Consider the following 26,112-nt stretch of genomic DNA (forward strand, 5'->3'; position numbering starts at 1 on the left):
AATAAACAAAATAAGTGAATGAAGAGACAGATTACACATAAATACAAAGGACCATAGGAGATTACTATAAATATTTATATATCAAAAAATTGGACAACCTAGAAGAAATGGATAGATTTTGAAAAGCATACAATTTACCAGGTCTGAATCATGAAGAAACAGAAAATCTGAATGGACCAATTAAAAGTAAGGAGACTTAACCATTAATCAAATGTCTTACAAAAACAACAAAGAAGCCCAGTGACATAAGGTTTTACTGGTGAATTCTACCAAACATTTAAATAATTATGACTGATTCTTCTGAAACTTCAAAACAATTGAGGAGGAGGGAATACCTAATTTATTTTGTGAGACCAGCATTACCCTGATACAAAAGGCAAGTAAGTATACTATATTAAAAGAAAACTACAGGTCAATATTCTTGATAAATACAGATGCAAAAATTCTGAAATAAATTCTATGGAACCCAATTTAATACCACATTAAAATGATCATATATATCATGATTAAGCAAGATTTATCCCTGGAATGCAAGGATGGTTCAAAAAACGCAAATCAATAGACATGATACACCACATTAATAGGATGAAAGACCAAAAATCATATGACCATCTCAACAGATGCAGAGAAAACATTTGACAAAATAAAAAAAAAATCCATTCATTATGAAGATGCTCAATAAGTTGTATATAGAAGGAACATATCTCAACACAATAAAGGTCATATATGACAAACCCATACTCCATACCCAAACCCATATCATATTCAAAAATAAAAGGCTGAAAGATTTCCCTCTAAGTTAAGGAACAAGACAAGTGTGCCCACTTTTCCCATGCCTATTCAACAGAGTACTGGAAGCATCAACTATATATTTGAAAGTTGCTATGTAAGTAGAGTTGTATTCTAACTATAGTACCAACAACAATAAAATTGTAATTATATATGGTGAAGGATGTGTTAACTAACTTTTTGGGGTAAACATTTCATAATATATACATGTAAACTGTATCTGAATAAAGCTGGGGAAAAAAGTGAAAGATAATCCACACAACAGGAGAAAATGTTTACAAATTATATATCAGAATTACGTATAAAACATAAAGTAACAGTTACATATAAAACATAAAATATTCATATAACTCTATAGTAAAAAGACTAATAACTCAATTAAAAATGGGCAAATGATTTATATAATAATTTTCCCAATGAAGACATATAAATAAATGGACAATAAATATATGTAAAGATGTGCAACATCATTAGTCACTGGGACAATGCAAATCCAAACTACAATGAGATACCATTTCTCACCAACTAGAATGGATGCAATTTAAAAGACTGATAATATGTTTTGGCAAGGTGTTAGGTAAATCAAAACCCCATACACTGCTGCTGAGAATGGATATAATACAGGTACTTTAGAAAATAGTTTGGTAGTTCCTCAATAAATGGAATGTATAATTACCGTATAACCCAGCAATTCTACTCCTAAGTATATACATCCCATAAAACAAGATATATCTACACAAAAATTGTATGTGAGGGGTGCTTGGGTGGCTCAGTCCATTTAATATCTGCCTTCAGCTCAAGACATGATCCCAGGGTCCTGGAATTGAGCTCCACATCAGCCTCCCTGCTCAGCGGGGAGTCTGCTTCTCCCTCTCCCTACTGCTTGTACTCTTTCTCTCTCTCAAATAAATAAATAAAATCCTTAAAAAAATGTATGTGAGCATTCATAGCAGCATTATTCATGATTGGCTAAAAGAATAACTCCTATGTTCACCAACTGATGAAATGATACACAAAATATGGAATATATATTGGCTATATAGTAATGAAGTACTGATAGATGCTGTGACATAGATGAACCTTTAAAAAACACTGAGTGAAAGAAGTCAGTCTCAAAAGGCCACAATTAATAATCAAATTATATGATTTAATTTATGCAGAATATATCCAGAATAGGCAAATTCATAGAAGCAACAAGTAAATTAGTGTTTGTCTTAGAGCTGGTTGGTTGGGGAGGGGTCACTGAGATGGATGAGATGGGGCTGTCTAAATAGTGTGGAGTTTCTTTTTGGGGAGATAAAAATGTCCTAAAATTGTGGTGATGGCTGCACAAAACTGTAAAGGTAGTAAAAAATAATTAAACTGTACACTTTAAGTGATTAGTTGAATGTGTGTGAGCTGTATTTCAATTAAACTGTTACCAAAAAAGTCCTCAAGTGTTCATCTATTGTTGCCTTGGCCTTAGGGCGGTAGCTGTGGTGACAGAAGGCTTTTATTGGTGTTTGTGTTCTACTCTCACCTTTGAGCCTACCAACACCTGCACACAGGAAGGTCTGTCTCTAAGTGCCCCCCCACCTCCCCCCCACTTCCCCCCCCTCCCTCCACCACAATTCTTTCTACTTAGTGCGTTGCCAAGCTAGTCTTGGTGATTCTGATCTAGCCCCTTAGACTGGACCAGCATGCCTGGGTCTTAGCATGCGATTTTCTTGGCCTTCTGGAGTCTCCTCTCCATGACAACCAAAGCTTTGTATCTGTGGAAAATCTTGTATGGAAGAGATTTTCTGATTTACTTTTCAGTGGTAAGTAACCTTTAATGGCATTAATAATGAGTCTACGATCCAATGTTTTTATTATTATTATTATTATTATTATTATTATTAATTTTTCCATCAGTAGTGGAAATGTTCTGTTTTATCTTCTATCCTTTCATGAACTATCATGGGTCTTGATGTGTACCCTGCAGGTAACAGCATTTTAAAAACCTTTTTTTTTAGAAGCTTAAGGCTTTGGTTTGAAATGAGAAAAATGTCTGTGGTGGGGGATTAGGGGTGATGAGGCTCTATGGCTCTATGCCTTTTCCACAGTGGGTCCTCATCCCCTCTTGCATATCTACACTACAAAGCAGATGTGTGTGGGGGGGCTTGTTCTGTTCCCCTGTCCTATCACCAGTATTTTTTGGTGACTGCCTGATAAGTTTCTGTGAAAAAGCCCCAAATGAACCCATGGAAGTAGCTTGAATAGCCAGCTCCTTTCTTTCCCTGTGTTCTGTCACAAGCAAATCAATCTATTTTGTCTTCCCCTGGGAGGGACCTGTCCATCTCTGGCTATTCCAGCTTCTTTAATGGTGTCAAGAAAAGGTATGATTTTTAGTTGATCCAGATTTTCTTCATTGTTCATAGGATCCATGCTTTTTTAAAAAATTAATTAAAATTTTTTATTCAAGTATAATTAACATACAGTGTTATATTAGTATTAGGTGTTCAACATCATGATTCGACAATTTTATGTTACTCAACGCTCATCAGGGTAAGTGTCCTCTTAATCCTCTTCTTTTTCCATCTTTCTCCTTCCCAGTGAAAGAAAAACTCATTTGTATCTTTTGCCACTGCAAATAGTTTCATATTAATCATCTATATACATATGTTCATATTAACTGAGGATTTTTCTTTTCAATAGGAAATAAGACCAAAAGCAGGAACTCAGTGTCAAATGGTATGAGTATAGTTACTTTTGGGGTGGGATCAGGCGTATGTTTACGTTTAATTGCTCTTGCCAGATTTCTTTCTACATTTTACAAAGACGGTAACAATTTATGTTTTCATCTCCTATCTTTGCCAGTAACATACTGTTTTTAAAAAATATTTGCTAATCTTAGTGGTATAAAGTTTTATTTTATGGTTATGTAAAGGTGAATTTTCCTAATTAGTATTAATTTTGTCATTAAAAGCTTCTATGCTGTGAATTGTCTTTGCCTACTTTTTGCCAACTTTTCTATAGGGTTGTTTGTATTTTTCTTGTTTTTTTACAACAATCCCTGTGTATTTCAAACAACAGTAGTTAGTTTATCATCTGCATTATTTTTTCATTTATTTTTATTATGTATTTTGGCATACAAAAGCTTACATATTTTAAATTTATTTATTCGTAGGCCTAGGTTTCTTGTTTGGTTTAGAATGTCTTCTTTTCTTTAGATTTTTAACATTTAATCTCCTAGATTTTCTAACAGTATATTATTTCATTAAAAATAAATTTAAGTTTATAGTCCATTTGTGATTTATTTTGTATATGGTGTGAGGAAGGGATATAATTTTGTTTTCTTTTAAAAATATGACTTTGTTCACATATTCTTTTAAAGTATATCATCTTTACCCACTGAATTCAAATGCCCTTTTGTTGCTTGTTAAATAATTATATTTTCTTGGATTTATTTTTGGATTTTTTCTTTGGTTCCCATAATCTATTTGTCTGTTCCTATGCACTATCACACTGATCATATTCAAGTGAATTTTTAGTATATTTTGATATATGGTAAGGCAAATTCCTATACTACTTTTACCCTTATTATTCTGTTTCATGATGTTCTTGGTTATTCTTAAGTATTTATTACTCAACATAAACTTACTTACTCTGGGCTACAAAGCTAGATTAGATAATCACATTGTGGGATACAAGCATTGAAGTAGATTAGGAGAATAAAGGAAAAATATCCTTTCTTTTGAGAGTTCTAAGACCATAAATCTGTGCATCTTAAGTGGCAAATGATCAGATTCATAACCCATGGAACATTTTTGTAGCATTAAAGGGGAAATAAATTTTGGTTTCACACAGGGATTCCATGAATTGTGGTTTACATGTCATCCTTGGGCAGGCACCATACTAATCTTCTCTGAATCTCTCCAATTTTAATATATATGCCGCTGACACAAGTATGAATTGTGGATGGACAGTGCAGCTTGATTAGAGTGCCATGGGTTTTGTTCCCAAGTTATGTTTTAAGGAACACTAGACTCTCTCTCTTGTTGCATAGAGGTGTTCTTTGCTCAAATGGACATGGGAAATCCAGCTTATTTTGCTAAAATCTTTGAAGAAGATGCATGTAGCTTCATTTAGCTTTAATTTCTTAATTTAACTTCACATGGAATCTTTTTTTCTGAGACATATCTTGAATCTTTAATGGGACTTACAGAAGATGCTTTGGAAGATGTTCGTCCTGGAAGAGGTACAGTGGATATTGTCAGGTCAAATAATCTCACTAGGCAATGGATAAGGTGGAGGATATCACTGGAGTCAAACTATATTTATGTAAATTACTTATGGCTGAAGTAGAAAAAAATTTTAAGATCTCAGAAAAATAAAGCTGATCTGAATTCTTGCTAGCTTCATCTTTGGCCATAGATTATGCCTTGATTTTGGAAAGTAGAACAACTTTGAAGTGGTATAGTTAAAATTCTCCATGCCCTTTCTAATAATGTCCTGATTAAGTCGTCATTCATTTTTATTTCTGTCTTGCATATTATTTTCCTTTGAGGCTGACAGTTGGTGTTCGGATCACCTGAAAACAAATCTTTTCCATACTTTTCCCTCTTGTCAAGTCTTATTCGTCTCTGGAAAAAATGCTCAGCATTATCTGAAAAGAGAAAATGCTCTCTGTGTCTCATTTTCCTGAGGCAATTACTAGTTAACTATCTTTGCCTTTAGCAGAGGTAGGAATATACATCGAGGTAGAAAAACTATATGTACTTGGCTTCTTCTCTAACATCATTTCCTTGCATATGTATAGCTGTTCTTCTGAGGAAATCAAAGCATTTGTGCAACTATTTTATACTTTTGTCTTAAAAATGTGTATAGATTATACTTATAAATACTATATACCTACATTCCCATGTAGACTGATCACTTAGCATTTATTCTAGTTTAAATTCCTGGGAACTCGGATAAGGCAGGTTTTCTGAGTGTAACAGCTGTGAGATGTAGTAGATAGATCTGTGGATATGGAGGTTGAAAATTAGTGTATACCTGGTTGTGCTAGGAAAGCTATAGTGCTGAATCTCTAAGGTCCTTCCTACCTCTAAGATTTTATCCTCCCAGGGAGAAAAGAGTAATTTGTCATGAAGGCAATTGCCTATACATGTAACACATGGCAGAATTAGCACAGGAACCCTGGCATTCCATTCTCCATCCACAGTCTAAAATTATTTCATCAAAACATTCCTTTTCATTTTGTTACTTTCCTTGTGGCTTGTGCTTTGGAGATTGGATAGATTAGAAAATGTTATTGTTTTGAGATTTTTGAATTTGGATGGAATGGGTAATCAGCTAGTGACCGGAGGCTTCTGGAGCACCAGGAAAACTGGCACTGCCAACATCCCAGAGGCTTGACCACCTTCTGCTTGAGCAGATGGTAGGCAGAAACAACATCTTGAAAAGTTGAAGGAAGCCAAAGTGGAAATGGTCCTTGGAAGGCAGTTTCAGAATGTAGTGAGGTCATTCACTACACCTTGTGCATTAGTTTGTGATATACTCTACTTTTACTCTTGTCCTTTCTTGCCTAGAACACCTTCTATTTCATGCTTTGTAGGGCTGACTTCTTTTTGTTCCTTTGAGGCTTAGCTTAAATATGACCTCCCTAGTGTAGCCTTCCTTGACGACTCAAAATTTCTAAATTGCATTACCCTGTTATTCTCTACTCTTCTCTGTTTTAAAGTCATTTGGAACATTCACACAACATGTAGTTACTGTATATTTTTGTTTGCTTACTTTTTTATCTCTTTCTCTCTCTCTCATTAGATTGCAAAATTCGTGAAGGCTGGGACAATGTCTGCTTATTTTTCTGTGAAGTCAGTATGTTTTATGAACAAATACATTTTATAAGGGGAGCATGGATGGCTCAGTTGGTTAAGTGTCCAACTCAAGATTTCAGATTAGGTCATGATCTGGGGGTCGTGAGGTTGAGCCCTGCCTGCTTTGGGCTCTGTGCTCAATGCAGAATCTGAGATTCTCTTTCTCCTCTCTCTGCCCTTCCCCTTGCTCACACATGTTCTCTCTCTCTCATATAAAAATAAATAAATAAATAAATAAATAAATAAATAAATAAATAAATATTAAAAAATATGTTTTATGAATAAATAGCTCTAAAACCTATATTCATATCATTTTAAGATTAACAATAGTATAGTCACCTGGCAAAACACATGTCACTTGGCGAAATACATAATAGCACTAAATAAATGATAGTGTAAAGTAAAAAATTGTTTTTTAAGATTAAAAATTGAAGCATGTAGGATTGAAAATATGCAAACCTCTAAAAATGCTGGAAACAGTATGCACATGTTTAAATTACATTAGAAACCAGAAGACCAAAAAGGAGTAAGACTGCTGCCCAGAGGTGTAAGAGAAGTTGTCAATGGGTGATATTTATATACAATAAAGAAAGTACAGGTTATTTTAAATTGTTTTCTTTTCCTTCTCTATTTTGGATATTGATCTTTGGTCTACATATAGGAGCAAAGATATCCAAGTTTAGCAAACAGACTATGAGAAAGTATCAAGCTGCTGTACAAGGATTATGTTCTCCTGGCTATAATATATTTTATTTCAGGGAACAAGAAGATGCAAAAAGGAATCTAAAGAAGTTTGATTTTAGGAAGATGGAACACATGTACTTTTTCCTATTCCTCCCACCAGGTACAACAAAATGTGTTGAACATTATATACAAAACAACCATGAGATTCAGATAAATTGGAAAGAAAAAAGCAGAATGGCTAGGGACTTCAAGTTGAGGGACAATACATGGTGAATTCCCTAGGTTTTCAGTTTGCCTCGTATGTCCCAGACTGGAAGGAGCAACTTGAAAATTTGCATATACCAAAAAGACAAAACAAACAAAAAGCTGCCGCCTTAACAAAAGGACCAGGAAAGGAGTAACATAAGAGAATGAAAAATTTTAGGGCAATAATTACTCTTCTTGAGCCAAACACCACAGAACATACTTCAACTTCACCCAAGTCTACAATGGCCAAACTAGAAGTCTAGATTTCCATTCTCACCAAGCTAACATGAGGCATCTTAACACCTTATCACTATGGTGGTGTCAGAAGAGGTTGAGCATTATACTAATAGTTTTATCCTTCTTAGATGGTGAAGTGTCCCCTTCTCCTTTTCTATGGCATCACCAGAGACAATGTGGGGAGCCTGGACATTTTCTCCGTACTCACCCACCCAACAATAATGAGGAAACCTACTTATTTCCTGCTGGAATAGAATTAGAAGAGGCCTAGTGGAGTAAGAACTTTTACCACCATCCAGCAGTAACACAACCCCTGCCCTCTCCCTTAGTGACTCAGTGGAAGCTGCCTGGGGAGCAATAAAAAGCATTTCTTGCTGTCCTAGCTGGAATTCCCATCTCTGCCCAGCAGTAATGAGGAGCTGCCCACCCTTAATTGGATGTTAGTGAAGGCCAATGAAAGATCCTAGACTTTTATTTGATATGCAAAGCAACAATGCAGAGCTCTTCCACACCCTCTTTCCTTGTCAGAGCAGTATCATACAAAGACAGATAAAAAAACAAGTTTTAAATAAGTCCAAAGTTTCATAACATAACATAAAATTGTCCAGGTTTCAATCGACAATTATGCATCAAAAAGAATGAAGATAATCTCAACTTGAATGAAGAAAGACAAAGATAATCAGTAGACACCAACATTGAGATGATGACAGAATTATCCTACAGTGATAAAGCAACCATCATAAAAGTGTGTCAAGGAGTAATTTTAAAAATTCTTAAAACAAATAAAGAAAAAAAGGAAAGACTGAATAAAGTAAAGAAGCATAAAGTTTCAGCAAAGCAATGGAAGATATAAAAATAAATAAATGAAAAAATTTAGAACTGAAATATATATTAATTAAAATAAAAATATCAGTGGATGAACACAACATCAGAATGGGCAGGGAAAAAGGAAAATCTTAAAAGCATAGAAAAATATACCAAAAAAAGAGAGAAAATGACAGAACTTCAGCAACCTGGTGTATCACTGGAGTCCCCCAGAAGAATGTAAAGTGAAGCAGAAAAAGTAATTAAAGAAATAATGGCTGAAACTTCCATATTTGGCAAAAGACATAAACCTACAGACTCAAGGAGCTGAAAGAACCACAACATGATGAACTTACAGAAATCCACATCAAAACAGTGCAGTCAAAATTCTGAATATTAAAGACAAAGAAAAAATCTCGAAAGCAGTGAGAAAACAATACCTTACCACATACAGAGGAAAACAATTCAACAATTAGAAATAGCAGATTTCTCATCAGAGAGCATGGAGACCAAGAAAAAGTAACATCATTTTAGAGTGTGAAAAGAAAAGGAATTTCAACCCCAAGTTCTATATCCAGTGAAAATATTCCTTAGGAATGACATAGAAATCAAGACATTCTCAGATGAAGGAAAACTAAGGGAATCATTGCCAATAAACCTATTCTAAAAGAAGGGCTAACAGAACTCTCTTAAACAAGAAATTACAGAAGGAAACATCCAAAAAAAAAAAAAATAAATGAACAATGGAAAGGGTAAAAATCTTTCATCACCAGTGTGGTATCAGTGAACATATATAAGTGCAATAGGTTATTGTGATACTGAATATTTTAAATTAAGTTTGATGATTGAAGCAAAAATTATAGCACTCTGATGAGCATTTAAATGAACATAGGGGGAATATTTGAGCATTATATTATAAAAGGGGAAAGAGAAATTAAGGCATGGTTTCTACATTTCATTCAGATTGGTAAAATGTCAACATTGGTAGACTGTGTTAAGTTTTGTATAAAATGTAATACATAAAGCAACTACTAAAAACATACACTCAGAAACCATATAGATAAGTAAAAATGAAATACTAAAAATCAAATAACTCATAACACACAGAAAAAGAAAACAAAAATGAAAAACAGAGATCACAAAATGGAAAATAGCAGACATAAGCTCTAACACATAATAATTCCATTAAATAGAAGTTGTGTAAACATAGCCATTAAAAGACAGAGATTGTCCGAGTGAATTAAAAGACATAGCCTGTTTTGCCTACAGGAGACACATTTTAGATTCACATATACAAATATGTTGAAAGTAAAGGGATAAGGAAAGATATACGATGCACAGACCAACCATAAGAAATCCATAGTTTTTTCATTCCAAGAATGTTATATAAATGGAATATATATATATAAATATAATTTTTGGAATTTGCTTTACTCATACATAGAATTATCCAGAGATACATCCAGGTTGTATGTATCATATAGTTTGCTCCTTTTTAATCACTGAGTAGTCTTCAACATTGTGTATGTACTACAGTTTAACTATTCCCCTATTTTTTTTAAAGATTTTATTTATTTATTCATGAGAGACAGAGAGAGAGAGAGAGAGAGAGAGAGAGGCAGAGACACAGGCAGAGGGAGAAGCAGGCTCCATGCAGGGAGCCCCAGGTGGGACTCGATCCCAGGTCTCCAGGATCACACCCTGGGCTGAAGGCGGCGCTAAACCGCTGAGCCACCCAGGCTGCCCCTATTCCCCTATTAAAGAACATCTGAGTTGTTTCTAGTTTTTGTCTATTATGAATAAAGCTGCTACAGAAATTCCTATATAGGTTTTTGTGAACAGAATTCTCATTTCTCTGAGAAAAACACTTGAGTCTGCCTTATAATTTTTGTTTTCCACTTGTTCTCTTTGTTTCTCTGTTTTATGTTTTCTATCTTTCTTTAAGTTACTTGAATATCTTTTAGAATTTTGATTTGTTTTATCTATAGTGTTTTTGACTGTATCTTTTTTATAGCTTGTTTTAGTGATTGCTCTGGGTATTACATTATACGCACATAATTTATCATAGTGTATTAATGTCAACATTTTACCAATTTGAGTGAAGTGCAGAAAGCACACTTTACTTTATGTCCCTTCACTTTTCCTATTTTTATAATATGATCATCCTAAATATTTTATCTCTGCTCACGTAGATCTGCATCTGACAGTGCTGTAATTTTTGCTTCTATCATCAAATATAATCTATAATACTCAAAAGGTAGAAAAAGCCCTTTCTATTTACCTATATTTTTGTTTACTGTATTCTTCCTTCCTGATATTTCAAGTTTCCTTCATGTCATTTCATTTCTGTTTAGTCATTCTTTTAGTGTAGGTCTGCTGGTGACAAATTCTTTGTTTTTCTCACCTGATAATATCTTGATTATCCCATTCATTCCTGAAGGATACTGTCTAGGTAGAAGAATCTGGCTCACCAGTTTTTTTTTTTTGTCGAACCTGAAAAATATTGTGACATTTGCTTCTGGCCTCCAAGACCTCTGACAAGGGACACACTGTCATTCAAACTGTTTTTCCTCTGTAGATAAGGTGTCATTTTTTGTGCTGCTTTCAAGATTTTTTATTTCTGTTTCTTTAGTTTTTAAAGCTTACTTATGATCTGTCTTAGCATGGATTTATTTGGTTTTATCCTGTTTTGGATTCACTCACTTCTTTTATTTGCCAGTTTGTGTCTCTTGTCAAATTTGGGAAAGTTTTGTGTAAAGAATTCCATTTCAGCCTCACATTCCTTCTTGTATCCTTCCAAGACTCAAATGGCATGAATGGTAAATCTTTTGTTATAGTCTCATCTGTCTTTCAGGTTCTCATGATATTTATTTAGTCCATATTCTCTCTGTGGTTCAAACTGAGTAATTTCTATTCCTCTATATTCTAGTTTATTGACTCTTTTCTCTATTCACTACATTTTGTTGTTGAGCCCATTTATTTTTATTTTGAATACTCTATTTTTCAGTTAGAAAGTTTCCTTTTGCATTTTTCCCATCTTCTATTTCTTTGCTGAGACTTTTTTTTGTTTCCAGCATTTTTTGTAATTGTTCATTGGAGCATTATTACAATACCTGCTTTAAAATTTTTGTCAGGCCAAGGTAATGAGAATTAATTGTACTTTTAAAATGAAAGTTAAAAATTTCAAAATAAAAAGTTCTCATAAAATACCCATAAAAAATAAATAAAATAAATTTTTGTCAGGAAATAATGTCTTTGTTATCTCAGTGTTGATATATATTTGGTGTCCATTTTTTATTCTGATTGAGCTCCTTGTGATACTTGGTATGATGATGATTTTCCATTCAAACTAAGATGTTCATATTATATTACAGGATTCTGGTTATTATTTAAATCTTCTATTTTAGCTGGTTTTGTCTTATACCACTTTGACAGGCTAAGTTGGGGATGGCTAGGAGCTGCCTTCTCAGTACTAGGTGGAGTCAGAAGTCCATGGTCCCTACTCACCATTCAGTGACAGCTGAGGGTGGAGGAACCTCCTCTGGGTAATGGTGGAAGTTCTGACTCTTCACTAGGCCTCTTCTGATGCCACTCTAGCAGAAATAAATTGAGGCAGCTTGTCAGTGCTGGGTAGCTATTGAAACTCAGGCTTCTTATGTAGTCTCCTCTGATACTTCGTGAGTGGGACACTTGTTACTAGTCAAAAGGATTCAAAGTCAAGCTCCCACTTGGTCATCTCTGACATCACTCTGGCAGAGGTACTGAGATACCTGCCTATACTGTCTTGAGAGTGGAACTCTAGGTTCCTCTTTTGGCTTTTTCTGATGTGGATGAGGGTTTGGCACAGGTTTTTGTTTCTGTTTGTTTGTTTTCTGTGTTATTTGACTGAAATAGAGTGGCTCTTGTCCAAGAGTTTTCTGTCTTTCCTGGTCCTTTGAAAAAAGAGGGCAGGCTTTGGGGGGCTCTTTTTCTTCTTATGTGTTGGTATTTCTGTGTCAGTATCTATTTCAACTCTATGTAGGGAATGTATAAAGCAAAAAGAAAACTCAAGGAAATCATTACTGTCCTGTTCCTTATGTTCTCAGATCCTCAGCCAATCTGTCTTTTCTTCACCCTTCAGAGTCTTCTTATGTTTATTTATAATGTCCAAGTTTTTAGTTGTACCTAGTGGGAGGAATAGGGAAATAGGAATGCTTCATCTTCTTAGAAATGTAATTTCCCACAGTTGTTTTTAATATTCCATCTTATTTGTTGCTATCTGTTTTACTTGCTTTTTGGTACTTCTTGACTTTTTTTCTATCTTCTAGAGTTTATTCCTTTTCCCATATACCACCACTGATTTAACATTGCATATTCTTTCTATTTTTTATAAGTACCCTTAAATTTTTAATATGTATACTTGACTTTTCAGATTCAGTAGTTAATATAGAGTATACTTCTCCTTCCTTGAGAAAGATACAAAGATCTTAGGACTTTAATTCCAATAGCCCTCTCTCACGCTTATAGTAGATGATTTCTTTATATGTTTTATACTTTTGGTTCATGAAATGATTTATTGCTGAGATTTTTGGAGGGATATCTATGTTGCCTCAAGATGTGTGAGAGGTTTTGTGTTTTATGTTTAGCTTCCCAGAGTTGTCACTGGTCAAGAACTATTTTTTATTAGCTTGGGGACAGGTGTTCTTTAACCCTTAAGGTATAATAAGTTAAATCCCAAATGTATATAATATAAATTCTGAGTGAGAGGGATTCTTTTCAAGCATAGAAGCTAAGCCACTATGAAACAAAGAATGGAGGACCCCAAACAAACTTCTATGATTTTTCCTATTTTGGTGTCCAGATATTTTTCTAATATATCTATGTGCTAAGTCTGCTGTTCTCCAGGGGTTCTGGTTTGTATGGCAATCTCAGTTTCACTTTTATACCCTGAAAAGGGCAAGCCTTATCTCTTACCCTTTCATGCATGCAATAATCTAGTCCTCGTACAGCTTTGGAAACTGGCATCTCCTCAAGCTGCTTAAAGTAGTGAGTTACCTATTGCTGGAGCTATTCAAGAATCTTTAAAAATGGGTTAGTGGGGATGCCTGGGTGGCTCGGCGGTTGAGCGTCTGCCTTGGACTCAGGGTGTGATCCCCGAGTCTCCGGATCCAGTCCCACAGTGGGCTCCCTGCATAGAGCCTGCTTCTCCCTCTTCCTGTGTCTCTGCCTCTCTCTCTCTCTCTCTCTGTCATGAATAAATAAAATCTTTAAAAAAATGGGTTAGTGATTCCTCAAGATCCCTGCAACTTTAAGATGGATTTGATATTGCATAAATATGATATAATCCTGTTACACTTTCATTGTGTAAATGAGATCATTATCTCATGAACATTGAGTGTAAAATGTTCAGTGACTATACTAGATGTTTAATGACACAGCATAGTAACATGATATGGATACTGAGCAAACATATAAAAAGCATAATAAGAAAAAACTACATGAACAAAAGAAGTGCAACATGGCAAACAACCATATCTTTTCCTTAGAAATTATAAGCAAATGCTTTCAAGTCTTGAACACATGACTGATTGTGTTCTTTTAGAGATGATGATAAATATAGGTATTCTGCTCCTATCATTAATGACTCAATAAATAAAATCCCAAGATACTTTTCAAAAGTGCAGTGTGATATCCACTGTTAAAGGCAGCTGTGCCTCCTAGTGATGTGTGGAAAATTTGATAAAATGCTTCAAATATTCTGAAGATCAAAAGTGCCATGTACAATAAATGATGAGTGATGATTGTAATGGTAGAGAATAGCCACAGGTATAGAGACACTATTGTTACCTAGAAAAAGTTGCTTCTTCTTTTTAAACACAGAAACATTGCCTTTTTTTAAAAAATAAAGAACTTTAAGACCTCTCATATAGATCTGGTACTCCTGAAGTTGAAAATTTTCTAGACTCCATATACTCTTCAGAGAGAATTTAGTCCACTCTCTGCCTCTCTTAAATTAATGTAAGGATACTTTCTTGTTAAGCCATGCCAGAAAAATATCCTATATCTTCACATGGGTACCATTTTAGCACATTAGAAAAATTAACCTAGTCCTCTGTTGTCCTTCAACTTCGTGTGTATTGGCTAACTACTTTCATGGAAGAACAATATAGACATAAAATATGAGAGAGAATAGAACAGCTGACATTTTAATTCTATATTTTCCAGCGCATTCTATTGATTAAAGAATCATTTATTTTGTCTATATGAAGTTTGAAGGGTTATAAAAGTGGGAGTTAATGTGGTTGATCCAGCAATGGATTATGCCAATGTATGTAAATGCTTTTATGTTCTGCTTAATAATGTAAGCAGTTGGCAATACAGGGTGACTCATCAGGCTTTTAAATTTAGGATGGAATGCATTAGTAAAATTACTGTGAGCAATGATTCAGCTTGCACAGCTGGATTACCTTCAAAAATGCCGTTCTTGAGCACATTTATATAGTAGGAGGCTGTTATGATCTGGAGGCCTAACCTACCTCTCTCCTCCTTGAGTCTGGAGACATATAGCAACATTTATTTCCCCTGGAAAAACCCAGTGTTATGCTAGGTGAAGAGTGGATAAAAGAAGATGCTGTAGGTGTTCACAGCTAAAGGTTTCAATGCCTAATTGGCTTTAAAAATCCTGAAAATAGGAAGTGCCATTAAAAATATATTTTCAGTAATAAAGTGTGATCCACAAAGTTAGCAAATCTGCAAAGAATATAAAATATTTCTATACTCCTAGCACTTTGATCATAGATCTTCAGCACACAGGAGCAGATGTCCTATAAAAATATCAGATCTGGCGGTTCATTTAAATGAGTTTCCCTCTCTTGATTCTCACTGACTCACTTAGGTTTACCGCTCCAGTTGGCAATATCCCAAAAAGATAACAAACATCCACTTTCTCTAAAGCCTATTTTTAAAAAACTTGAATGTAACTTCAAATAGGAAGAATTGTTAGGGCAAATGGACACACTTAAGGTTTGTTCATAGTCCCTAAAACGAAAAAAGATTAAGTATTTTGGAGGTACATATTAGAAGCTATGTTATTTTTTCCCTCTGTCTCATCTCAAAATAGTCCAATGTTTGGCCAATCCAGAGTAGGGAAACTAAAGTATGTTCAGTTCAATTTCATTTCCAGAAGATACTGAATCATGTTTCAGGTTTTAAGTTTCTATTTTCTGAGAAACTTACACAGAAAAGTACTTCACTGTTATGTTTGAGAACAGTCAAATAATAGCATGGTGTTTAATATTTGTTCATAGGAACAAATTTAATTACACAATCTGGATCACAAAATTACCCAAATTGCCCATCCTTTATTTAAGAAAAGAGCTACTCAGAACGTGCTGTGAATGAACAAACTGTCTCCTTAAACACTGAACCTTGACCACATTTCACATTCTCTTTACCCAATTTTACTGAACTCTCAGAAAATACATAAATATTAAGAAGAAATAAAGAAAGATGAGAAAAGGAGATAAAAAGTTAAGAGGAGTGAGAGACTGAATATACATATGGACAATGGCCAGATCATATGGAAAAACAAAAATCTGACCCACAATCTGCAGTGAATAGTTCAGGAAGTCAGCTTTCTATAAGTCAGATTTGTAGGAAGCCAGATTGGTATCTAATACTAATACAGGAAGGGGAACAATAACTTCTGTAACAATTGAACAATTGGTCCCAAAAGTCCAGGGCTTAATTAATAACTGACAACTTCTCTAAATTTTGCTCCTGTTTCCAACTTTGGACCAACCAGACAAAGCCAAATATGTACCCAATGTTAATTTCATAGAATTCCCCACTTCTAGTTTGCCTGCCTCCAGCTTCCCATGCCAATAACCTCTGATCAGGGCCCATTTGAGACTTCTCTTTATATCACTCTAAAAATTTCCGTTTCCTTTACCTGCCTTTGCATCTCCACCAGAACCTAGATGATGGTGGCTGACTCTCTTGCTGTTGTAAACTCTGATTCAGTCGCTTTTTCCTGTCTCATTTGATTGGTCTTTACTTATTTCGACAGGAGAAATAAAGAAAAGGAAAAAGGAAGAGTAAGAGGAAAAAAAGGAAGGATAAGGAAAAGGAAGTTTACAAAACAAAATTAAACACCAAAAACAAAACAAAACAAAACAAAAACAAAAAAAAACCCCTGTCATACCATTGCCAATCCCACAATCCCTGCACATGTTCAATCTCGCAGAAATGAAGAAGCATAAAATGAGGTTCCAGAGTTCAGTTTCATTTTGTTATGTCATCTACCTAGGCCTCCTAATAATTTATATAACTAAACCTTGAAGCAAAATCCATGCAGTCCTGAAAAGAAGTGATCATCTCTTCGAAAGTCCATGTTAACAGCATTCAAAATTTGAAAAGAGAATTCCTATGAACAAAAATATCTAAGTAGTTTTTAGTATTAAATTTATTTTATTTTTAATTTTTAAAACATTTAATTTATTTGAGAGAGACAGAAAGCATGAAAAGGGGGAGAGGCAGACTTTGCTGAGCTGGGAGCCTGATGCAGAGCTTGATCCAGGATCCCGGGATTATGACTGGAGCTGAAGGCAGATACTTAATTGACTGAGCCATTCAGGTGCCCCAGTTTTTTGTATGTTAAATAAAGATAGGTGGGTCAGGACTGATATTAATCCTTTCCTAAAGGAATGACATCTGTTGCTATTTTAACTTCCTATTAGGCCTTCAAAGTACTTCATACATAAAGAATAAATGCTGTTGCCAAAAAAAAGGAGGGGGGACCTCTCTGTATCACCTCTACATTTGGCTCCTAGTGCATACAGAGACCTCGACTTTGAAGTTAGCTTAAGATATAAATTGTATTTGGACAGGATTTTTTCTTTCAGTAGAGATGGAGAAGAGAGTACTTTTTTTGGGGGGGGGGGCGGTTAAGGAGAAAATAATTGACATACATCACTGTCTCTATTTAAAGTGTAAAGCATGGGGCAGCCCCGGTGGCTCAGCGGTTCAGCACCGCCTTCAGCCCAGGGTGTGATCCTGGGGTCCGGGAATCGAGTCCCACGTCGGGCTCCCTGCATGGAGCCTTCTTCTCCCTCTGCCTGTGTCTCTGCCTCTCTCTGTCTCTGTGTGTCTAGCATGAATAAATGAATAAAATCTTAAAAAAAAAGTGTAAAGCATGATGGTTTGACTTACACATATTATAGGATGATTATTGGAATAGCTTCAGATAACACGTGTCTTCTTTTACAGCTACAATAAAGAAAAAGGGAAGAAGAAAAAAATTTTCTCCTTGCAGGGGCACCTGGGTGGCCCAGTTAGTTAAGTATCTGCCTTCAGTTTAGATCATGATCCTGGGATCCTGGATCCAGCCCTGTAGTGGGTTCCTTGATCATCCGGGAGTCTGTTTCTCCCTTTCCCTCTGCCCCTCCCCATTGCTTGTTTTATCTCTCTCTCTCTTCCTCTCTCATAAACAAACAAACAAACAAACAAACATCTTTAAAAATTTTTTCTTCTTGTGATGAGAACTCAGGATGTACTCTTTTAAAAACTTCTCTAGAGGGATCCCTGGGTGGCGCAGCGGTTTGGCGCCTGCCTTTGGCCCAGGGCGCGATCCTGGAGACCCGGGATCGAATCCCACATCGGGCTCCCGGTGCATGGAGCCTGCTTCTCCCTCTGCCTGTGTCTCTGCCTCTCTCTCTCTCACTGTGTGCCTATCATAAATAAAAAAAAAAAAACAAAAAAAAAACAACAAAAAAAAAACTTCTCTAGATATCATGCAGCAGTGTTACCAATAATTCTCAAGTTGCACATACCTAGTACTTACTTCTCTTATAACTGGAAATCAGTATCTTTTGACCACCTTTCCACAATTCTGCCTTCCTGAACCCTCTGTCTCTGAAAATCACATGTGTGATTTTTTTCTATGAGCTTGGTATGTATATATGTATGTATCTATTAATAATAGATTCCACATATAAGTGAGATCATATATCATCTATGTCTGACTTATTTTATTTAGCATAATGCCTTTAAGTTCTATCCATGCTATCACAAATGGTAAGATTTTCTCATTTTTTTGTGGCTGAATAATATACTTTTGCATCTGTCATCTATCATCATCTCACAGTTTCTTCATCCATCCATCAGTGGACACTTAGGTTGTTTCCATGTCTTGGCTATAGTAAATAATGCTTCTATGAACAGGGAGGGGTACAGATATCTTTTCAAGTTCATATTTTTATTTTTCTTGGATGCATTCCAGAAGTGAAATCGCTGGATCATATGGTAGTACCAATTTACAATCCCACCAGTCATGCACAAGAATTCCTTTTTTCCACATCCATGCTAGCTTTTGTTATCTTTTGCCTTTATGATGATGGCCATTCTAACAGGCACAAAATGATACTGCATTTTGATTTTCATGTGCATTTCCCTTATGACTTGATCTTGAGCATCTTTTCATGTACCAGTTAGTCTTTCATATGCCTTCTTTGAAAAAAAAAAAGTTTATTCAGGTCCTTTCCCCAATTTTTAATTGGATATTTTTTTTGCTATTGACTTGTATGAGTTCTTTATATATATTGGATATTAACCCTCTATCAGATATATGGTTAACAAATATTTATTCCCATATCATAGGTTGATTTTTCACTTTATTGATGGTTTATTTTGCTGCACAAAATTTTTCTTTAGTTTTAAGTAGTTCCATTTGTTTAGTTTTGATTTTGTTGCTTGTACCTACAGTGTTATATCCAAAACTCATTGCCAAGACCCATGTCAAGGAGCATTATTCCTATATGTTCTTTCAGGAGTTTCATGGTTTCAGATCTTATGTTTAAATCTTTAATCTATTTAATCTATTGAGTTAATTGTGAATGGTGGAAGATAGGGGTCCAGCTACATTATTTCTCATGTGAATATCCAAGCATCTCAGCAACATTTATTGAAGAGACTGAATTTCTCTACTGAGTATTCTTGGCACCCTAGTCAACTCTTATTTGACCATATATGCTTAGGTTTATTTCTGGGCTCTTAATAGTGTTTTGTTGGTCTATTTGTCTGATTTATGCCATATTGCTTTGATTACTGTAGCTTGAAGCAGACAGTGTGATGCCTCTTGCTTTGTTCTTCTTTCTCATATTTCTTTGGCTATTCTGAGTCCATATACATTTTAGGAGTGTTTTGTTCACTTCTGTAAAAATTCCATTGAAAACTTAATAGAGATTTTTCTGAGTCTATAGATGATTTTAGTATTGACACTTCAATAATATTAGTGTTTTCAATCCATGGTTATGGGATACATATCTACTTCTTCAATGTCTTTCATCAATGTCTTTTAGTTTTCAGAGTAGAGATCTTTCATTTCCTTGGTTAAATTTATTCCTAAGTATATTATAGTTTTTGATGCTATTGTAAATGAAATAAATTTCTGTCTTAGTATTAGGATAATGCTGGCATTAGAAAGCAGTTTGGCAGTGTTCTCTTCTCTTTGATTTTTTTGGAAAAGTTTGAGAAGAATTTGTGTTAATTCCCCCCTAACTGTTTGGTGAAATTTGCCAATAAGCCTTCTGGTCCTGAGGTTGTCTTCATTGAGAGATTTTTTTTTTTTAATTACTGACTTAATCCCTTACTAGTTATTGAACTGTTTAGATTTTCTATTTCTTCCTGATTCAGTCCTGGTAAGTTATATTTTTCTAAGAATTTTTCCATTTCTTCTAGGTTGTCTAATTTTTTGGTATATCATTTTTCATAGTAGCTTCTTATAATGCTTTGTACTTCTGATAGCAATTGTAATGTCTTCCTTTTCATTTATAGTTTTCTGATTTGGGTACTGTTACCTTTTCTTTGGCTAGTTTAGCTAAAGGTTTTTCAATTTTATTTATCATTTCAAAGAATAATTCTTACTTTGGTTAATATTTTCTATTTCTTCTGTTCTCTATTTTATTCATTTCTTTTCTAATCTTTATTATTTTCTTTTTTCTGCCAACTTTGGGCTTGGTTTGTTTTTCTTTTTCCAGTTGTTTAAAGCAGAATTAGTTTGTTTGGAATCTTTCTTGCTTCTTAATGTAGGCATTTATTGCTATAAGTTTAAACTTTCTTCTTAGGATTGATTTGCTGCATACCATAAATTCTGGTATGTTGTGTTTCCATATTCTTTTGTCTTAAGAAACTTTGCTATTTTGCCTTCAATTTCTTCTTTGATCCATTGGTTGTTCAGAAGAGTGTTGTTTATCTGCATTTGTGAATCTTCCAGTGTTCTTTTTGTTATTAATTTCTAGTTTCATACTGTGTGGTCAGAGAAGACATTTCCATCTTCTTCAATTTGCTAAGATTGGTTTTATGGCATAACATATGGTTTATCTTAGAAAATTATCCATGTGTTCCTAATAAGAATATATATTCTGCTGTTGTTGGACAGAATGTTCTGTATATGCCTGTTAGGTCCATTTGGTCTATCATGCTGTTCAAATCTGCTGTTTTCTTATTGATTCTATGTCTGGATGACCTATCCATCAGCAAGAGTGGATTATTAAAGTCTCCATTATCAGTGCATTACGTTTTATTACTTTTTCTCATTTTAGCTCTGTTTTTGCATTATTATTTAGGTGTTCTGATACTGCAAGCATAAATATTTACAATTGTTATGTCTTCTTGATGGGTTAACTTCTTTATTTTTTTAAGATTCTATTTATTTATTCATGAGAGACACAGAAAGAGAGACAGAGACAGAGAGACAGAAAGAGAGAGAGACAGAGACACAGGCAGAGGGAGAAGCAGGCTCCATGTAGGGAGCCAGACGTGGAAATCAATCCTGGGTCTCCAGGATCAGGCCCTGGGCTGAAGGTGGCGCTGAACCTCTGAGCCACCCAGGCTGCCCAGATTAACCCCTTTATCATAATGTGATGACTTTCTTTGTTTTGTTTTTTGTTTTTTCCATTTTTAAAGTCTATTTTATGTGATGTAAGTATAGCTAACTCTGCTTTGTTGTTGTTTTTGTTACCATTTGTTTGAAATAAATTTTTCTACTTAATTTTACTTATGGTGTATGTGGATCTTTAAGGCTAAAATAAGCCTCTGTAGGCAGCATATTATTGTATTTTTTTATGCAATTCTATGTCTTTGAAGAATTTCATCTGTTTACATTTAAAGTAATTGTTGATAGGTAAAGACTCACTATTGCCATTTTGTTAATTGCTCTTCGGTTGTTTTGCAAATTCATTGTTCCTAGTCTCTTATTTTGCTTTTTTTTTTTTTCTGTTTTAATGTCTTTTGATATCAGTATAAATTGATTTCTTTAACGTTTTCTTTTGTGTAATTGCCACAGGTTTTTCCCAATGGTTATCATTAGGTTTACATGAAATATAAACATTTATAAACCCTGTTATAAGGAGATATCAACTTCAGTCAATAGAGTCCCCAAACCTTACACTTCTACTTCTTCTCTCCCTTCACATTTTATGTTATTGCTGTCATAATTTACATGTTTTTAATACAGTAAAACTAATAATGGATTATCCTAGTTATGGTTATTTTAACTACATTCATTTTCTTAAATTTTTGAACTGGAGTTGTAAGTGAATATGTGCCATTATTACCTAATTACAGAATTTAATTTTAACTCTAATTCAACTCTAATTTGGAGTTAATTTACCATTACCAGTGAGTTATATGCTAACTTTTCTGTTTTTATGATGTTAACCAATGTCCTTTAACTTCCACTCACATAGTTCCCATTAGTATTTCTTGTAAGGCAGGTCTCAAGGTTATGAACTCCCCCAGCTTGCTTTTGTTTGGGAAAGCTTTGTGTTCATTTCTGACGGATAATTTTGCTGGCCATAACATTCTTGGTTGATAGATTTTTTTCTTTCAATGTTTTAAATATGCTATCCCATTCTCTCCTTGCTTGAATTGTCTGTGTTGAGAAATCTGCTTGTAGTCTTAGGAGGTTTCCCTTGTATGTAACTTCTCTTTTATCTTGTTCCTCTTAAAATTCTTTGATTTTGGCTTTTGGCAGTTTAATTGTAATGTGTCTTAATGTAGTCCTATTTGGGTTCAACTTGGAGACCTTTGGGCCTCCTGGATATGGATATCAATTTCTTTTCCCAAGTCCAGGTAGTTATTGGCCATTATTGCTTTAAATATACTTTCTGCCCCTTTCTCTTTCCCTTCTTCTTCTAGAATCTCCATAATGTGAATATTGTTCCCTTTCATTGGATCCCATAAGTCTTGTAGAATTTCTTAACTATTTTCCTTCTTTTCACTTTACAAGTTATAAGATTGAAAGTCACTTATTCTTTCTTCTATATGGTTGAGTCTACTTTTGAAACTATTAAATTCTTCAGTTTAGTTATTATATTTTCCATCTCTAGGATTTTTAGGGTTTTTAATGGTTTCCATTGCCTTGTTGATCTCATTTTTAATGCATTATTTCCCTAATTTTATTTAGTTGTCTGTCTGTGCTTGCAGTTCATTAAATCATTAAATGTCTTTAAGATTATTCTGATTTTTTGATAGTTTATAGATCTCTGTTTCTTTAAGATCGGTTATTAAAGCTTTATTAGTTTCCTTTGTCAGTGTTATATTTACTTTTTAAAAAATCATTGACTCTTTGTAGTGATATTTGCATATTTGACTAATCAGGTTCCCCTTCCAGACTTTAGGTTTGCTTTGGCAGAGACAGATCTTCACCAGTAGCTTAGTTTGAGTTTCTGGGTAATGTTCTTGGGCAAGGGAGTATTGCTGTTATGTTCTATTTTTGAGTGAGAAAACTGTTTGCCCTCTGAGGTTGGGGATGGGAGTATGTGTTAATGGCTGAGAATAGTTGGATTGGACTGTTTGGCTTCCTACTCAGTGATGCTGTAAGATGGGTCCTGCATTTACCTGGATTCTCTGGTCAGGCTTACTAGAGAGTTGGGACTACAGACTATATTCTGTAGTAATATGAATTAGCTTGCCTGCCCTAGAAGGCATCAAAATCTGAGACCCAGGACCTGTAGCTGAGACTCATTGTGTGGGCTCCAAATCAGGCAAAAGTGTGCACTAAATTTCCTGGTCAGGCAAGGTTACCAGTTCTTCTCTGCAGATTCAGAAAGCCATGGGCTGTTCTCTCTGTTCAAATACTACTGTAAGCAAAACTTTTGAATGGGCTACATAGTTTCTCATTTGCTCCATTTAGGTTCCCTGTATGGGCAGGCTGGAGTCTATATTCAGTAATGAGCAGAACTACAAATTAATTTCTATGCTTGGACCCAATGGGAGAAGGAGCTCTAAGACCACTGAGATTCTTTGTTGTCTTAGCTCAAGCTGACCCATGCCTCAAGTTGCTTGGCCAAACAAGTTCAGGGTTTGCTCTGCCTGCCCCTCCTTCCACTTGAGTGCCACTGATCTGTATGGCTTCCAGATGTTATCAATAGCCCTTTTGGTTGAATGGGGCTAGGAACCAGAGTGGGTTGGTGGAGCTATGTCTCAGCAACCTTGCCTAAGAAGGATGGGGGAAGGGCTGCTTCAAGGGACTCTCAATTTCCCAAACAACCTCTCTGGTTGGGACAGGCTGGGAGGGACCCACAGTTTTGTGCCTATGCATACTATGGGAGTCTTCTATATTCAGAACTTGCTTTGTTATGGGAGTGATAAACCTCTTACCTCAAATATTATTGGGCCACACAGCTTTCAGGTATTGTCACCAACCCCTGTATTCAGATGTGCCCAGGAAACTCTTGCCACAGTGTTTAAGGGCTGTGATTCAGCATCTTTTCTGCAAATGGGCAAACCAGGCCTTTAGGGCTTGCAGAACTTCTTTTTTTTTAATTTTTAAAAAGATTTTATTTATTTATTCATGGGACACACACACACACACACACACACACACACAGAGGAAACCACACATAGGCAGAGGGCAAAGCAGGCTCCATGCAGGGAACCTGATGTGGGACTCAATCCCAAGTCTCCAGGATCACACCCTGGACTGAGGGTGATGCTAAACTGCTGAGCCACTCGGGCTGCCCCAAGAACTTCTTGTTTAGTAATATGAATCAATAAGATCTTCAGTCTGCCAAGTTTCCTGATCAGAGTGCACTACTAACCTGGTTTTGCACATAAACAAAACTGCTGGTTGTGACTAGCACTTGGGTGCTGTGGATATAGACTTGGTCGACCAAGATCCATGTGCTGGTTGTTGTAAGACTTTCCCCTCTACCTTATCAGAGTCATTCCCAGTAGTTGACCCCTGAAGATTCCCTTGCAATCTCTATGGGATAAGATCAGAATAGTGGCTCTCACAAAGCAACCCACAGTACTGGTGGGGGATCTGATTGTCCTCCCTGGGTTCTCTTTTCCTACTAGAGAAGTTGGAGGCTCAGGATAGGTCTCTGTGCATGGTTTACCCTAACCTGGTGAACAGGCATTGCTGTCAACATTTAGCCCCTTTTCTTATTTTTCTAATGTAACCTTAGTCTTTGTCGTGTAGGGGTTAGCTTCAAGCTCATTCTTTTTTTTTTTTTTTCTCTCTCTCACTCCTTAGAATCGTCTCAGTGGTGTTTCATTCTTGAATAGTTATTGACTGTTCTTCTTGTGGCAGTCAAATTCCTACTTTGAAAAGGTACTTCTATTTGATATCAAAATGCATAGTTAAGCTGTGACTTTTTGAAATGAAGAAAACTTTTTGAATTTGACTACTTAGGATCCTGTTGGGCCCCCTCATCTGTGTTGGAAGTGCTGCAGCACAAGGAAAAATTGGATGAAAGTCAAGACAGCCTATTTGAATTAATATTATTTCAGTGCATTGAAACAAACAAGGTAAACTAGTCAACCTGCTTTTATTATGTAAATAATCTAATCAATTATTAAGTATAATGAAAAATAATTTATTATTTTAACTTTATATTTCATTTTAATTTTATATTTAATTTTATTTGAGAACCAGAATAATTTATCTCTTTACCCTATTTACCTATTTTGTACATCCCCCACCTGTAGCAATATTTATGTTATAACAAATAGTGAGATTTCATTCTTTTTATGGGAGTAATATTCCATTGCATATGTTATATATATCATATGCAAAATATATATGTTATATATTTATTATATGTACATATTAAATCTTACATATTTGTATATGTTATATATTTGTATATAATCTTATATCTTATGTATTTATTATATATAGTATGTTATACATTTATTATATACAAAATATGTATTTATTTTTAGTAAATATATAATAAATAACATTTAAAATTTTTATGTTTATGTTATCAGTGAATTATCAGTATATATATACACTGATTTATACACTATACACACACATGCCATCTTCTTTATCCATTCATCTTACATTGCTTCCATATTTTGGATATTGTAAATAATGCTGCAATAAACATAAGGGAGTATATATATATATATATATATATATATATATACATATATATATAAAGGTATACAAAGAATTCTATGAATTACAGTTTTTGTTTTCTTTGGGTAAATACCCAGAAGTGGAAACACTGGGTCATATGGT

General features: G+C 34.8%; 1 long non-coding RNA gene and 1 other non-coding gene across 3 annotated transcripts in view; one reads left to right on the top strand and one right to left on the bottom strand.

Annotated features, from left to right (window-relative positions):
• The first annotated feature begins 2,383 nt into the window (after positions 1-2,383).
• LOC112664531 (uncharacterized) overlaps positions 2,384-26,112 on the top strand; it is a 50,565-nt gene continuing 26,836 nt past the window's right edge. For both annotated transcript variants that reach the window (XR_007402651.1, XR_003139799.3), the window contains exons 1-2: positions 2,384-2,588; positions 25,276-25,391. This is a non-coding gene — a long non-coding RNA (uncharacterized LOC112664531). The remainder of the gene's footprint in view (positions 2,589-25,275; positions 25,392-26,112) is intronic.
• On the bottom strand, positions 4,612-4,719 carry LOC112664673 (U6 spliceosomal RNA). Its single transcript, XR_003139884.1, has one exon. It is a non-coding gene; the product is annotated as a U6 spliceosomal RNA (small nuclear RNA).

This window comes from Canis lupus, chromosome 16 (assembly GCF_003254725.2).
Source record: "Canis lupus dingo isolate Sandy chromosome 16, ASM325472v2, whole genome shotgun sequence".
Lineage (NCBI taxonomy): Eukaryota > Metazoa > Chordata > Mammalia > Carnivora > Canidae > Canis > Canis lupus.